The 14,132-nt window shown below is 28.9% G+C and overlaps 1 long non-coding RNA gene across 1 annotated transcript; it reads left to right on the forward strand.

The window, feature by feature from the left end:
* The first annotated feature begins 10,499 nt into the window (after window positions 1–10,499).
* On the forward strand, window positions 10,500–12,170 carry LOC129906345 (uncharacterized). The gene is made up of 2 exons (XR_008770774.1): window positions 10,500–11,798; window positions 11,872–12,170. It is a non-coding gene; the product is annotated as an uncharacterized LOC129906345 (long non-coding RNA).
* The last annotated feature ends 1,962 nt before the right edge of the window (window positions 12,171–14,132 follow it).

A 14,132-nucleotide genomic window follows, 5' to 3' on the forward strand; every position in this document is an offset into this window, starting at 1 on the left:
CGATTTATTATTTTTAATTTATTATTTATTTTTTATTTATATTCATTTATTTTTTTTAAGTAGGTACATATCTATCAAAATGGAAGAAATTGTTGTGGTACACATACCTACTCGGAGAAAAATAAATCAATTTTAAATAAGATGATGCCCACTTTAAAGCAATAAGATTTTTTAGTAAAATTAATGGAATTCGATTAAATTTAAAATGATCTTCTTTTCATTTAAATAAATATTTTCGTTAAAAAAACTAATATGCGCTTGTGCAAACAAATTTCTTGAAGGGAATCATTTTAAACTAATGTAATTTTTTGCCACATGGATTGTTTAATTCAGGGCAACAGCGAGTGGTGGCCAAAAATGAGGAAAGTTTTTGATAGTTAAATCAGTGCAACTAAAATAATAAAAAATTTGTAAATTTTTTGTACAGTGGTATTGTTTTATATTTTGATCTTAAGATTAGAAATATAAAATATTTTAACTGGTACACAAACATACAGTCCGTTCTCGATGAACGCAACTCTCGTTTCGCGAAACTCCTCGATTTTCGCAACACCTCAATTTTTATCATTGTTGACGCAGTAATCGCTTATATCTTCTACAAAAATTTACTCGATAAGTGCAACTTTTAATACGATAATTCAATGCTAACCAGAATTCAACCCTTATTGAAAAAATGTTGACTGTTCAAAAACTGCGAGGTATAAAAAAAAATTACTTTAAACATTTATGTTTGTGATTTTGTTTATACAAATAAAATAAAATTAACATTGACAAACTCTACACAATCTCATTGTTCATGTGACGAGATTGAAAAACAAAACAATCCTCCTTAGTCTTTTTGGTGGCTTTGAACGAAGACCTTTTGATGTCTCATTGGAATGATTTTTACGCCCGAATAAATTCAACGAAATTGTCTTACCTGCCTCTTTTGATACATACAATGAGTGTTCCTTCTATTCGGTGCGTGTTATGGCATACCTACTTTGACAATGCTAAAGGACTTCATTTTTGACATGTGATACTATTATTAAGCAGTGATTTTTAGGTATTTAGAGTTATTGACACAAAAATCACAACTTTTCCACGCAAAATGATTCAAAACTATCCTATTATTTTATTTCGTTGAGTTGATTTTATTGATTTAAACATTTTTTTTCATCAAATTTCGAAATTTATTATCCAGCAGAAAACAATTAGGCTTATTTAATTATTTATCCATACATATCAAAAATATTGTTCACATCCTGTTAATAAATTTTAAATTTTCTCTTCTAATTCCAGCCTAAAACTATCCAACGCAGTTGTTTTGAAACAAAGTTATATATAAAAAAAAGAAGTAAAACCAATCCCGTAAGGATACTAAACTCACACACTCATAAAATAGTCCCTTTTACATAACGGATCATCACCTACTGCCCCATTTATGGAATTCCAAAAAAAAAAAAAAACAACATTCTCAAAACTTTTCACATTCCATTCCCAGTTATTTGTATGTATTTATCCTTCAGTTTGTTAACTTGAAAACGCTACGCCTGCTGCCGCCATCGACCGACATCACCACCGCCATCGACGACGACGCCTACGCCATCATAGTATCGTACCGGATGTGTGTATGCAAATTTACCACTCATCAAATATTCCACGACAACGACTTCAAAAAAAACGAGAAACCTTTTGTGCAGCATACCATCCGCCAGCTGGTAATTGAATTCAAAATTAAATATTGACTCTATCAGACCTTTTATTCCCATAACCATTATCCTTCGGGGCAAATGGGGTTTCATGAGATTTTTTTTTTTCCTTTAAATAAAATTTATAAAAAACAAAATCAAAAATAACAACAAAAACAAAACTATACTTTTTGAATTGCGTTTAATATATAACAATGAAACAGAGGATTATTTTGTAAATTACTTTTCCGTAAATAAGTTGAAAATATTATTTTCTCTCGTCTTCCATGCATGAATGATTTTTAAATATTTTTTTTTTTTTCGTTATTTAATTTTTTAAACAACTATTGATTGATTAAACAATAAACAGAGTAAATGATATTATAAAGTATTTTATATTCATGATTTAAACCATAAATCATATTTTTTTTTAAATAATTTTAATGGAATCTGCAACATTGTTTTTTTTTCTATTTGATATGATTTAAAATGTTCATTATAAAAACATCAATAAAAAGTATTTTTTTATTCAATTATTCTTATACAGAAAAAGTGTTCAGAGTTTTAAAAAATTGATTTCAGATTTATTTCAATTAATTTTTTTTTAATTCCATTAGCATTTTAGGAGAAAAATAAAAAAAAATCTACTTAATGTTAAAAAGCTTACAAAATAAATTGCTTTAAATTTAACAGAAATACGAGAAATACTTAGAATTGTTCAAAACTATAATTACCTCCTTGCAAAAATAAAAATATACAAAAAAAAAAACTATATAGCATCCGCAACTTCCCAAAATCCGCTACTATTTCAATAAGAAACCAAAAAAAAAAAAAAAAGAAACGCATACAAAACCTGTGCCAAAAAAAAAATAAAATTATTATATAAATGTAACGTACCTTTAGATAAATTAATATAATCTCAAAACTTGTTAAGAAAATTGTAGTTTTAACTTAAATCATTATGAATTGTTAAAAAGAAAAATGAAATGAGATTTATTAATAAAATCTTTAAATAAAAAAAATTAAAATTAAAGAGCGTTATCAAATAAATGTTTTCTTTTCTTCATTAATTTTTATTAATAAAAAAAATATAATAATTCTAAATAAATTATTACTTATGATTGTAAATAAAAAAAAAAAAAAACAATTTTTTTTTGTGTACGAAAATTAAAAAAAAAAAAAAAACAAAAATGTTTTTCTTTGAAAAAGAATTTATAAATAAAAAAAAAGAGTATTTAAAAATATAAAAAGTGAAAAATAAAACGAATTATAACCATACGTAAAATCCCAAATGTTGTTGTTGTTGTTTTTTTCTTTTTGAATTTATTAATTTTTTCAATCTGATGATTTAATCCCTACTTATGCGGAGGTATGAATGAAGTAAATAATTTATCTTCTCCTTTGGTCGGATTCATTCGAGTGAATTTTTTCCCTGACAATAATTCTTCATTCTCATTTCATAAATTTAAATTTACATACGAGTACATTAAAGTACTTTTAAGGGTAAGTAAAAATGTACTGGGCTGGATCAACAAAAATTAAAGTGTATTATGGATACAAGTGAAAAGTTATCAAGGGCGCATTGTGGTTTTCTGAATTTTTAAAATTAAAGTAGGTATCGTAAAGAATTATCGACTAGTACCTACTAGTCAAAGGTGTACAATGAGCTGCCCGGGCTCCAGGGCAAAACTTTATTTGGAGGTCCTTTTACCAAGTTGAAAATTTTATTATGAAGCGAAATAACTTTCAAAAAAAGCTTATTCGGATGAAATCCCCACAAAATTTTAGATCAAAAAATAAAAATCTCTAGGGGAAAGGGGTTCAAAGGACAAAATCCCCAAGATTTTTTTTTAATACATATGTCCAAAAGCCCCAAAAATCTCCACATACCCAAGAATTTTTTTTGTAAACGGACAAAATTAATGCATGTTTTGAAAACTGTTATTGTTATTAATAATAAAATTATTAATGTTTTTTGGGGATTTTGGCATTGGGAATTTTCTATTTGTTCATAAAAGTCAAAGATCCCGCCATAGGACGACTTAATCTCATCGTCATATCAGTTGAGAGCAATTATTTTCTTAGTTTTTGTTTTCGACTACGTGAACCTGTGTTTTTGAATTTTGAGTAGTAAAATTTCATTACTTTTCTAATCGGTCAAAAGTCGAAAACGTTGTTTTTTGCTCTTAACTAGTATAGCTGTTATTATTTATCACATGCTGGCACAAAAAGTAATGAGATGTTAAAGTGTACCAAGTCCTAAAATTTGGTTACAAATTTGTTTCAATGAAATTTTGATTGTTCTCTTGACAATTTTTCTTTTTATTACCGATTTTATTTTTAAAGTTATGCTTGATTTACAATATTGTAAGACGACGAGAGCGTTGCGTTTTTTCTGAACGTTTTCGATTTAAAAAAAATCGTTTTAAAATTCACAAAACTGCGATTTTTTATTCTATAAAGTAAACAAAAATAAAAGAAACCAACAGTATTTTTTGAGAATTGAACTCTGGAGGTGATATTCCGAGGCAATCACCTTGTCAACAAGGCTAACACGAATTTTGAAATTACGAAAACTCATGCGTCCTTTTTCGAAATTTTCGAAATTTCAACGCAACGAGAATCGCAAAATTGTGTATTTTTTCATACTCTCTCGTCTCGTCGTCTCGCAATATTGTGAATGAGACATTATTTTAAAAATTGTCAAGTAAACTACTTTTTGCAAGGTTTTGCTGTAGAATTTAAAATCTCTATCCTTGATGAAAATTCAGATAATTGTCTGAAATTCTCAAATTTTAAAATTTTTTCCTTTGTATAAACTGCCAGCTTTTCCATTCTACCAGAATCAGAAGTGCTCTATAGCAGCTAATAATTGATGAAGATTCGGCGAAAATGAGCGGTTACCACGCCCCCTGAATTGAAAATCTCACATTTTCGAATGTGATTGGTTAAAATGTAATTCTTATAACTTAAAATAAAAATGCACAGACAATTAAAGGTTTCGAAAAATATTAAAAAAGGCGATGACTAATGTCAATACAGCTCTGTAAACATATATAACCTTGTTTTATAAAGTCTTTAAAATTCCCTTGAAGAGATTTTGATCCTGAATTGAAACAAAAAATATGTGCTTCCACTTCAATGTTCATTGACAAAAAAAAAAAAACAAAAGTGGCTTTAAGTTCTTCTGTAAAGAAAGGGTAAGTATGTATATTGTAACTTGTGTTTCAATAAATAAAACTTAAAAATAACAAAACAAAAGAATTAAAGCTCTCAGCAATGTTTTGTGAAATCACTCAGAGCAAGTACGTTGCTTCCTACTTGATAGAGCAATTTTTAGATGTAGGTATTGAGAAAATCTAAAATAATCCTTAAAGAAAAAAAAGAACCAATAAACTAACAATAGATTGATTTTCATTAAAAAAAAAAACAACTTTATAATAAATATAGGTCTTCGTTTTCAGTTACTGTTTGCAAACACAATATTAACCCTTTATGTTCATAAATAATCCGATGACGAATGTATGGTATTGTGAGGGAGAAAAAAAAAGAAAGGATTAACAATTTCACTGAGGGTAGATAACACTGGTCAACAAGGTTTTTGTTACAGACACCAAGATATACTTTTCTATAGGTTTTTTGGGTGCTGAGCTCGAATCCGAAGTCAGGACAATTCTACCACATCACGTTTTTGAGATAATCCCGTTAGAAAATCGAAAATGCCGCTTTTTACCAGTTTTCGAGATTATTTTTTAGCTTTTGGTTATTTGTTTTAAATAAATTTGTAACGGTTTCTAATAGAACTAAATCTTGTCTTTCTAAATCCGTTTAAATCTTTTAAAAATCTCTTATCTTCTTTGAGAAATCTGAAATTGAAATCAACGTGTTTGGTATATCTCATGTTTATTTACTTTTAATAGCGAATCTCGAAAAGTTCTTTGCCAATCGCTTTCAAATTTTGACACAACGTTCCATTTAGAATCTTGCAAGTTTTTATATTTGCGAAGGTGGTGAATCGCAGTGAGATACATCAAAGCGTGACCGTGTCAGATACTTATACTAAATAATTACTAGTGAGAAAAATATAATTTTTTTTCTTGTTAAAAACAAGATAAGAACTTACTGGAATGTAAATGAAACGTTGTGTTAAAATTTGAAAGCGATTGGCAAAGAACATTTCGAGATTTACTATTAAAAGCAAATAAATATGAGATATACCAAACACGTTGATTTCAATTTCAGATTTCTCAAAGAAGATAAGAGATTTTTAAAAGATTTAAACGGATTTAGAAAGACAAGATTTAGTTCTATTAGAAACCGTTACAAATTTATTTAAAACAAATAACCAAAAGCTAAAAAATAATCTCGAAAACTGGTAAAAAGCGGCATTTTCGATTTTTTAACGGGATTATCTCAAAAACGTGATGTGATAGAATTTTTTTGATTTCGGATTTGAGCTCAGCACACCAAAATCCTATAGAAAAGTATACCTTGGTTTCTATAACAAAAAAAAGTTTAATTTTGTTGACCAGTGTAATTAAAAAAAAAAAAAAACACCAAAAAGATATAACCATTCCGAGAATCATACTTTATATTAATGAATATGAGAGTGGCTGAGGAAATTCGGGTAATTAACTTTAAAAAATGTCGTTTTAATGAAATTTTATGTTTCACATTATGAAGTTTAATGAGTGATGAAAATTTAATAACTTTCGATCCTTTATTATAAAAAAAAACAACATTGTTATATTTCAGCAGTGATTTTTTTTAAGTTTTTTTCTTTTTGTCTTCATAAACCACAAAATGCCCTTGGAGGCAATTAGTCAATTAAATTTATCCACAACTCACCTTTAAGCTTATAGGACCTCGCTTCATTTATAAAAACAAAATACTTTTATGTATTTTTGCAATTAAATATATGTCTGTGAGAAGCTATACTATATACAATTTTGTTTTATTGAACATACTATATACAATTGACTTAATCTTAACTTATTTCTAATAAGATACATTGATTGATATAAAATTTGTTGGCACATATGGGGCCTAACCTTATACAATGGATAAAAGATAAAATATATATAAATATAGTACATGAATAGGCTTAATTTTACAAGTCTGCTGACTAGGTTATCCTCGGGGTGTTCCGTCCCGGTTGTCCAGTTGTGGTATTGATAATGGTGGGTTGGGTGGTATGGCATTTAGCCGCGGTAGTAGGCCGATTGCGTATCGGCGTAAAAGTAAACTACTTCCTCGTTGTCGGTTGTCTGTGAGAAGCTTTGAGTCAAATGACGTATTAGGGAAATGCTAATCCGGCTTCGAAGGATCAAGCCGCATTACCGGTAATCATAATATAGGCGACCAATAATACCTCGAAGCATTTTTTCGTAACATATTGCCATTAATTAATCATGTTAACTCTTCCGAGCGTGAAAAAGTTTCATTTCAATAAAATATGTACATCGATCCTATGCGGAAAAAAAAAACTTTTTCTAACTTGATTCAATTATTCATTAATTCAAATTTTTTTATTGAAACATATATAGCAATTTCCTGATATGGTATATGGCACTTTTGAATTTAATTTGAAACTAAAATTCAATTTGTCAAACAATTTTTTCATTGAGCATATATCCTGTCAACACAGCCAGCTGCAAGCTGCACCAAAACTAAAGCCATTTATTTTTACCTCTGTCAGCTCGCGGGCATATATAAGTTCAAATGAAAATGCGAAAAAAAAAATATTCACTTTGAATGATAAATGTTTCAAATTAAAACGAAAACTCGCTCTGCAAAAAAAATGTGAAACAAAAAAATTTCAATAGAAATCGAATTTTACTGTCAAGAAAAGCGTGAAAAATTATCACTGCAGTTCATTTGAAGCTATCTGGGGAATTGGCCTTTCCCCTTTCCTCCTATCATTTCGAAAAACTTCTATTCTATATTAGGACAGAAACGAAGATGGAATCAATGATGTGACACAGTAGCAGAAAGTGTATCTCCCAGGACAACAGACACAAACACAACACACACCTCTACTCTATGCCAAATGCCAAACAACTCCTTCTGCTTGCTGGACTCTCTCGCTCCCCAAAAACAAAATTCAAATTGAAATCGAATCATTTTATCGCTTCATCGGACTTGGCAACAATGATTCATGGAATTGCTTCAGTGACTATATACTTTCAGTTTTATTTTGAACCCAATTTTTTTTTTTTTTTTTGGAAAAACACCCTTCAAGGACATGGACCAAAACGATCGAATAATATACATAAAAAAAATCAAAATTGCTGTATATACCAGAATGGATTGGTCTTGAAAAAATAAAGCAAAAAAAAAAAAAAACACATTCCAACCGCGTCTTCACTAACCAATGGACTGGTGTATGGGTGCTTACGATTGCGATTGCGAGTAAAGCCATGAACAGCAAATTTTACGATATTTATAGCCTGAAATCCTTAACAACTCTGCCAGGATAAGAGACAGGACACAAAAAAAAAAAAATATATGTATATCGTTAGGATTTTCACCAGGACTCAATGGTGTTGTTATTGAGATACACTTACAACGTGTCCATGGTGGCATGAGAGCAAAAAAAAAAAAAAAAATAACCATAAATTTGCCTTTAAAATGTGAATTATTCTCAAGGATTAGTGTTTACGCCAATTTGTAAGCAAACAAAAATTGAGCAAGTTTATTTGTTTGCCTGTGTTCAGGCCTGATGATGATGGACATAATTTATACTTTTTTTTTTCAATATTCCAAATAATGCAGTTAACATCGAATATCGTGTTGGAGCTGGGATTTGTTTTGTGTTTTATTTATTATCAGAAAATCAATCATAGTTTTAGAGCCCACAATACTAAATTTGGTTACAAGGGAATAGAATTTATATTAATACTCTATGAGTATAAAACAATCAATTTAATCTGCATTTCAAATCGAGGATCAACCGATTTTGGAAAGGGTTCAATTGTACACGCTTGGAAATAAATAATAGTCCATAACTACTTAATGACGCATACATGATGAAGTAGAATGTAGAATGCTCGTACCTACTTGCTGTTATAGTTCGGTCAATGTGGAAAAATCCGAAAAAGTTTTGGCGTCAGCTAAATTTGGATGCAGTATTAAAGAGGGGTTTATCTTGAGTATAAATCTTAGTTTGCGTATTGTTTGGTCTTGTGGGGCGTTGAAAAACGCATTAGTCTCAATATTTCGAGAACCAAAGAAAATTTGCAAGTGCTTTTTAGATTGGAAATATAATTATCTATCTTTCTCTACTACATCATTTTTCTCTAAGAGTTATACTTTCAGAGTTAAAGTACCGCAAAGTATCACATTTTCACTTAACTCAAGGGGTTGTTAATAAAATATAAAAAATGAACTATTTGCAGTACTGTTATTTTATATAATTTAAATATCAAGGATCAAGAAAATAAGTGAATTTTCATTTCACAGGGTGTTTTAGTTTTTTGTTTTGGTGATTGAAATTTTAAAAAATTGTGTTTTCTTTATTTTCTTACATTTATTAGAGCAAAACTTTAGTTATTCCGCTTTGAAACAGTATTCACTTAAAAGCTTGACTTATTAATTATCTATCAAGAATCACTAAAATTTGACACCCCAATTATGTTTTAATATATTTTTTTCCGATTTTTCTAAGTGACTATTAAAAAAAAAAAGATGACCTACTGTCAAAATTGAATAATTTCTTAGGATTTGGTTAGCTATGTTATAAAGAAGGACCATGGGCACTTTTGTATGGACTTTGGACCCAATTTCAACATTGCACAACAGTGAACGCATGTCAAATGAAAGGTCTTGAGTAGTATTATATCGGGGTGAAGTCGAAATCGACCGCAAAAGTGGTGTTTTGGACCATTTTATAAAATAGTACTCAAAATGAAAAAAAAAAATATATTTAAACAAAGTGGCAACACTTACTATAAAGTGTTTCACCTTTTTTAAAAGCTAGACATCCCACCTTTAATTCAGTATTAAAATAAATTTATTTCTATTAACCCTTTCGAACCCAAGGTATGAAAATCAATACTAAAATATGTTTTTTCGGTATTATCGGGTCAAAAACATCACAACTAAGAAATATGAATAGCAAAAAGTTATTTTCCAAAATAATAAATAGCAAAACTAATGTGCTATTCTCATGTTCAATGTTAGTAATATGCACTGCCTACGATCACCAAAAAAAGTCGGAGAACTGAGAAAATAACTTTTTATGAAACTATAATGTATGCTACTTCTTCTAAGCAAAAAAACAAAACACTTTCTGCATTAAGATTTTTTATATCTTTTTTTCAAAATTATGACCATATTTAAAAACAATTTTTTTTGCAAAAAAAAAAAATGTGAATTTCAGTCCCTTTTTCTATAGAAAAAAAAATTAAAGGTATGATATTAAACTAACTTTTTGTAATAATCCAGTAACTAGGCATTATTATTTTACAATTAAGCCATCAAAACCTAAAAAATTGTTTAATTTAATATTTTTTACGAATTTTTAAAAAAATGTTACATGAGAGTAACGCTGGGTCCGAAAGGGTTAATAGTTTTCGAAAAAAATGATTTATAAATAAAAAAATATAAAAAAATAAGGTAAAATCAAAATATTTAGTACTATTTTTTTTTTTTTCACTTTTTGTGAAATAAAGCTCTAAAATGACTTTTTATTCACTGCACTATCAATTAATCAAACACTGAAAACCAAATAGTTTTAACTCTTCTAGTTTTTAAGAAAATCGAAAATTACTATAACTTCATTTCTTCCATTCGATTTTTTATGCTGAGTCCTGAGTATTGTAGGAAACCTATCATTTATCAACTTTATTTTTGTGTGTGTCTTAGATGTGAATAGTTCCTAGAACTAGAACATCGCTGGTCATTGTTAGTGTTCTATGTGTGCTGTGTATGTATATTAAATAGTTTGAGAAGCTGTGGTTAGGTATATTTTAGCTTTGTGGAACCTAAGCAAAAAAATATACATCAATACAAAAAATGTTGCATACATGTAGGAGCAATGAATAAGCTCGACTTGGTGTTATATGAAATCTTTCCAAAATATGTAAGGATATTCTACACCTCTCCAAAACTGCTAAGGGTTGTTTTTTTTTAGAGTTGTTTTGTATTAGGTAGTTTAAAAAGAAAAAAAAAACAATTATGAAAGAAAAAAAAAATGAAAAAATATAAAAAAATGACAAAAAGAAAAAAAAAGACATTGGTGCACGCACCGGTACTCGAACCAGGGGGTCTGAGATGTGTTCAGCATCTCTATCCACTGGACTACGAGGCACCTAGAATCAACTTGGTCGTAATAGAAGCTTATAGCAGTTCTTGGTATGTTAGGTTGAACAAAAATAGGTAGAAAAAAAAGGTAAAAACAAAAAAACAAAAATTAATGTTCAAGGACAAATTTTCTTATAAAATTTTCGAAATTCGAAATTTTACAAAAAAAAATTCACATATACAGTGAAATATAATATCAAAAAAAATCTTAAAATCGGTGAATTTTGACCAAAAATGATAAGAAATATTACACATATTTTTGAAAAATTCAGAAATGAATTTTAAGATATTATTTGTATTTTTGTGGTCAAAAACCATTGATTAAATGACTAAACGGAAACCCAGATATTTCGTCCATGATTGTTTTGAGAGTGTATGTGTGAGGGAACCTGTGAGTCTACTCAAGGGTATAAATAGTTCAAGAAAATCATAATCTTTCCTTTTTTTGGTGATTTTTTCCGTACATTACACGTTATACGTTATATCCGAGTCAAAGATACAAGAAGTTTTTTTTACAAGTGTTTTTTTTTTCAATTTCAAGTTTTTTTTTAAAAAAAGTTTAATTTAAAGTTTTTTTTTTCAAGTTTTTTTTTACAAATAATTGTTATCTTAAAAAAAAACAATACCTACTTTTGTGCGCAAAACCCAATTATTTTAAAAGGTGAGATTTTTTTTAATTGAGTTGGCTTTACATTTTACCCTAATACTTGCCCTCGTGATTTTTTTCTACCAGGTGCTCCAGGTGGAGAAAATTCTAATTGTTTTAATTAACACCTACATACATTAATTTTGTGTTTTATTAAACATTACTGCTTAAAATTAAAGGTGAGACATTTTTCGTTTACTCGCTCTACGTACCTAGATACGAACATGTAAATTAATGTGATTTTTCAATCAGGTGCTCCAGAGTAAAAATCGATCGAATTCGATTCGAAACAAAAAAAAAAAACCGACCATCCAATCAGACTTTTTAAAGTCTAAAAGTGCTCTTTTTGCTAAGCCACACAATATCGCCCAAGTTCAGAAAAAAAAACTATTTGACTCGCAGCCTGAGCAAACAAAAAAAAATCACCCCCAAAATCTCCATCTTGGAACCTTTTTATTTAAATGTGTAAAAAAAGTACATATTTTTATTTTTTTTTGATCCTGTTTAAAAATCCTGCAAGGACTAAATAAAATTAACAGCAAAAAAAAAAAAAATACAACACACACTCTCAACTCAACAATCAAAATCATCCAAACTTTCATCCTCGGAAAACATCCAGGAAAACATCTAAAATTGCACTTATAACCTAAATAAGCAATATCCAGGAAAAACATATAAAATCATCTTCTACCTGAGCCTTCATCTCATCACGTTTCAAAAAAAAAAAAAATCATCACAAAACCTATAAAAGCTAAGTACCTAAAAATCTTTCTTTCAAGTAAAAAAAATAAAAAAAAAGTTTTATAAATCTTAAATTATTGCATATCTACTATTTGACCTTGTACATTCAATTCGTTCAAATTTCTTTTTTCTATTTTACCCTATTTTAGTCTAGCTTTAAAATAAATAAGCAAAATCATAACAAAACAACAACAAAAACTCAATCCTGCGATGGTGTGCACATTATCAGGAGGAAATGACCAAATGTGAATTATAAACAACGAAGAACAAAAATACAATTCACCACTGTAACACATAAAAATATGCAAAATTGCAAAACAATTTGTGGGGTAAGTGAGAATATTAATTTATTGATTGAAAATTTGAACGAACGAATATAATTTAATTTAATTTAAATAATTTTTAATTGTTGCAAATTTAAACATAAAAGATAAAGATATTTGAAAAGTGAAAACAAGAAAGATACGAAAGATAAGAATAATAAGATTAAAGAGAAAGATAGAAAAAAATATATATATAGAGAAAAAGAAAGAAAAAAAGTACACTGAAACTTTCTAATTGATAATTTTTTTTGTTGACATTGCTAAGGAAGGTGTCATTGTGATTTTTTTTTTATTAACTTTTTTTTTGTGATGATTAATGAATTAATATTGAATTCATATTAATTTGAAATTTAACTATAATTATTTTATAATCAAATTATATTTTTTTTATAAAAAAATTTGAACATTTATACATTTTTCTTTATTATCATTTTGGCTATAAGTGATTTGTCGAAACATTTCGTATTAGGTTCTATTGATATTTTTTTTAAAATTTTAATAAAATTTGTTGTACACTTCAATTAAGAAAAAAACATCTTTTATCTTTACTGAGGTTACTTACATATGGATGGGTTAATTTTATTCTGCATCGAATTTAGTCATTTTTTTTTGTTGTGAATTTGATAAGATGACTTTTGCTATAAATTTTTTATTTTGGCTTTTTGAAGTTGAAACCATGATTATGGTTTAGGTTTTTTTTTTCAGGTGGATGTGGCTCTCACAAGAGTGAGCTATAAGGCGATAACGGCAAAATGAGAACTTAGTTTATTTTTTTTTGTTTTATTTTGTTCTTTTGGGGTTGCTACAAATATTGAGGCCGTGGTAACTAGGTTGGTCACATGGACCTGCTCATAGAGTAGGAATGTGTGACACTATAGGGTGGGATAGTCCTCTGAGAGCAATACATCTGGCTCTCCTCACTTTCACAAGGAAACAAAATATTTTCAGGTTGTAAAAATAATAATGGACAAATCAGCTTCGCGATATTTTTCGTACAATTTTCAACGGCATGAAAACGTAACGGCCGTCCAGTTCCCTGGCTACAAGAATCCCCCCACCGACGAGCTAACCTTTGGGCATGCAAGCATGCCGCGCGGTTAGGGAACAGGACACCCATCCACTTTTGCTTCCATGTAGGTTTTAGAGTCCCTGTAAGCTCTGAACCCTACTGGTAGTGTATGGAGTGGGTGGTTTTGGGGTTGAAGTTTTCTTAAATTTTCATCTCCGACTCGACAACATCTCGAGAGTACGTTACAGTATTTACGCTTACTTTTCTTGAAGTTAACGACGAAGGGATATATCAAGTTTGGATAAGTGACACCGAAGTCTCCTATTTTGTTCAATTATTCAATCTGTGAAAATAGACCTATTCCTAATACTTATGTAGGGTCAGTTGTACAAACGTGGTTCAGCCTCGGATCAGGAATTTAACCCACCGATTTCTGCGGA

The sequence above is a fragment of the Episyrphus balteatus genome, chromosome 1 (assembly GCF_945859705.1).
Source record: "Episyrphus balteatus chromosome 1, idEpiBalt1.1, whole genome shotgun sequence".
In the NCBI taxonomy this organism is placed as follows: Eukaryota; Metazoa; Arthropoda; class Insecta; order Diptera; family Syrphidae; genus Episyrphus; species Episyrphus balteatus.